The following is a 4047-nucleotide window of genomic DNA, read 5'->3' as shown; positions in this document are numbered from 1 at the left end:
TATAGTGTTGTTTATTTGATAATGACTTAACGACTTGGGATGGTGGGGAAATGGCTTTTTATATTGTAAAGGAGAAGTAAATAAGCAAGTTACTTTTAGGTCAAATAAAAAGTTCCGCTTATTGCTGGGGTTTGTACGAGGCAGGCACATTTCTATATTACTAGCAATTATGTAACAGGTCATCATGTAGCTCAGAGGGATGGGGAATAATTAAACTGTTATTGTGAGACGCGCATTTCACTTCAGCATTGTACGAAGTAAACGGAAGATCATTGCCTTTGGGAAACCTATAACCTAGAAAGGACACAAATGCATAAAACAGATTCCCTTTGGGAGAGCAGGTAATTACCTAGTTTGAAATGTGGCAAAGATGCTGAGCTTGACACTTCGATTTTCCCAGACGGGTGTCTCAGGGTATTTTATGACAAGTGGTTAAGAGGACCTCACTTTGAGGATTTAAAGCAGGCACCTTCCTTGGATTTTTTTTTCCCCATTCACGCTATTCTGGTCTCCGAGAACTGACTCTGAGCGCCACCTGCTGGTCGTCACCTCTCAAGACTGTCCCAATGAAAGACCAACCTAGGTGGACATTCTTTTCATTTGTTCAATAAAAATTGGCAAGCAGTCTTAATATGTTTAGTTATTAAGACATCAGAAACAGGCATCTATTTCTACAGTTAATTAACTATGATATTTCTTTAGAACTTCCATCACTAAGGTTTATTTGATTTCTTCTAGAGGAGAAATAATTAAGAGATGGCTCTCTTGGTCTGTAAAAGTGGTTGGGAAATCTGGCTGCTTAAGGTGGCCTATTTAAAACAAATCTAATTACATTGCATTTCAACTCAGGTGGCAGTAGGGTGCTGCCAGTGAGGGGATATTTGTTCTGAACCACCAAAGGGGCCCTGACCAGTGTGGCTCAGTTGGTTGAGCATGACCCCGTGCACCTGAGAGAGGTCACTGGTTCAATCCCCAGTCAGGGCACATGGTGGGGTTTGGGGCTCAATCCCCAGTAGGGGGGGGGTGCAGGAGGCAGCAATCAATGTTTCTCCCTCTCCCTCCCTCTCTCTCTAAAATGAATAAAAACATACTTTAAAAAATAAATCAACAAAGGGGATGCGGTTCTCAAATTATAATCAGAATTCAATCCACTATTTTTAACTATACCAACATTAATTGTAATGACAATAGCAATAGATTTTAGCTATGCAACTATTTTATAAGCAGTATTAGGTGAAAATAAGAATGTTTCTTGCCTTGGAAGGGTAAACTTTATTCATAATCCCTGAGGCAGTACAACACACAGAAGATTAAATAACTCAGCCAATACCCTTGCCATCCTCAATAAAGCAGTGATGAACATTTTCCTTTTGTCCATGGCACAATCTTGCAGAATTGAGAGTCCTTGTGGTAAGTCATCCCAGGAGCCCAAATGCCTAACCCACAACTGACTTGAGAGGAAGGACATATAAAGAGACTTCTGGAGAGAGAGAGAGAGAGAGAGAGAGAGAGAGAGAGAGAGAGAGAGAGGAGAGAGAGAGAGAGGCTTCCAGGGGACCAGCTCCCAGAGTCTACCCTGGTGATTTTTGCCCGAGTGTGTAACCCAGGTGCCCTAGACCAGAGTCAGGAGAACCAGGCGCCTGCCCCCTTCCCTGGTCCATGCCTTAAGTCAGCAGTTGGCCGAAACGTTTGCTCCCTCTCGCCTCAGTAATCTTATGCCCAGAACCGGCTTCCTGTCATTGCTGTCTCTAATATTACTACTGCTTCTCGGGGAATCTTGAAATTCCACAGTTAAGATAGAGCAGTGGCTCGGAACTTCACCGTCTGAAGACCTGGAGTTGAATAGCAGTGGCAGGACTGTGTTACTTAACGAACATTTATATAACCGTTACCATGTGGCGGGCACTCTCCTAGGTGCTTTACAAATAGTGACTCCTTTAACCCGCGTAACAGCCCTGTGGGGCCGCTTCTATTCATTACCATCCATAGTTTACTGTTGGGGAAACTACGTAACTTGCCTAAGGCCCTATAGCTAATAAATGGCAGGGGTCGGCTTTAACCGAGGTAGGGCCTTCACCTTGTGCTCTGCTGACTCTCTCTCTCTCTCTCTCTCTCTCTCTCTCTCTCTCTCTCTCTCTCTCTCTCTCTCTCTGTTGGTCGCACTCACCTGAAACTCAGGTTTATCATCCGCAGAATACCAGGTTATTTGAAAATATCTGAGTTTGGTCTAACCAGAAATGTAACCGAAGCACAATAATACAAGACTAACACCATAATGATGAGATGTAAAAAGAGCTATGGAAACACGCATAAGGGAACAATTAAATTGGCCCGGGGGTGGCTCTCTGGAGTAAAGTGGAAATGACATTTGAAATGACCTTGGACCAGGAAGAAGGTGACACTGGCAAGGGCAAAAACTCAGAGACCTTGACCTTCAGAGCAAGGTGCCAGGTGAGCCCAGGGTTTTCACGCTGACGTTTGTCACAAATCTAAGTCAAAACCCAGGAATCTCTGAGGGGCAGGAAGAGGAAGCAAGGGAGGTAAAAGACAGACCTGGAACATCTTTTTATGCCAGGAAGTAAGGAAGTGTTCAAAAGAATAATATAGGCATGGCAAAGAAGCCAGCTTGTAGGGGCTATCAATGGCCAATTCTGGAACAACTTGACTACCGAAATAATTAAGGACAATGATGAGCTAGAAACCACTGGGGTTTCGGGGAGAGATAATTTGTGAGTTAATAACAAAAATAAATAAATGGAGCGAAGGGAGGGCTCTTACTTACAGCAGAATCTTGGGCTCCAACTGGTAAATGTGAAGAGTGCGTGGGAGTAGGAAAATCATTTTGCAACTCTCACAGTAAGACGACAGAATCAAACAGGAATCATCAATAGCTGCTACAATTCTACAAAGAAAGAGCCAGCTACTCAGATGTTCTTAAAGCGCCTTCCCATATGTTGCTTATTAGTTGCCAGGGGAGGGGGCAGTAATTACACAGTGGAGACCTGGATTGCACCTTGAGCAGGTGGTCAGTGAGGGGCAGATGGACACGGCGTGCCCCCAGATGTGACACCCTGCCAAGGACACCGCGTCACTCTCTTTAGTATGCCGGCTGTGAACGCATCACCCGGCTCTAACTATGAGACACATTCCCAGACAAACTCAAAATCACGAACTTCGTACTTAAAAGGGCCGGGAGCGGACTCCATTGTTCAAAAAGGTGAACATTGTGAAAGGCAAAGATGGCTGTGTTCCCGATCAAAGAAAGCTGAGGAGACCTGACCGCTAAAGCCCACACCCAGCTCTATGCTGGATCCAGGGCTGGAGCGGGGGACATTTCTCTGAAGGACATCCTTGGGTCCGTTGATAAAATTGGAATGTGAATGGGTAGATTTGTCCAAAGCATAGCTGGTAAATCCAGCAAAGCCCATACCTGCACTGTGGTTCTCTGGGGCGATATCCCTATTATTAGGAAACACACTCTGAAATATTTAGGAGTAACAGGTCATGATGTATATAACTTATTCTCAAATGAGTGAGAAAAAAATTCATGTGGGTGTTGTGTGTGTTTGTGGTGAGAGAGAGAGGGAGAATCAATGTTAAAGCAAATGCGGTAAAAATGTTCACAGGAAGATTCTAGGTAAAGGACACACAGGTGTGCTAGTTTCGTTGCAGTTTTCCTGTAAGTTTAAAACTACTTTCAAATAAAAAGTTTGTTAAAAATTCAGGAATTTGGACTATTTTTTTCTTTTTTTAAAATATGTTTTTTGTTGATTTTAGAGAGAGAGGAAGGAAGAGAGAGACATCAATGTGCGAATGAAACATGGATCGGCTGCCTCCTGCACCCCCCCTGCTGGGGATGGAGCCCACAACCTGGATATGTGCCCCGACCAGAAATTGAACCTCTCAGTACATGGGACGATGCTCAACCAATTGAGCCACACTGGCCAGGGCTGAGCTTTTTCTTGTTTTGGGTTTTCATTGCAATGAGGAGAAGAACAAGGAGGCAAAGAGAGAAAATATATAGTTTGGAATTCAGTAATATGCTAC

This window comes from Myotis nattereri (assembly GCF_964212035.1).
Source record: "Myotis nattereri genome assembly, chromosome: 9".
NCBI lineage: Eukaryota > Metazoa > Chordata > Mammalia > Chiroptera > Vespertilionidae > Myotis > Myotis nattereri.
Note: the sequence above shows the minus strand (reverse complement) of the source record.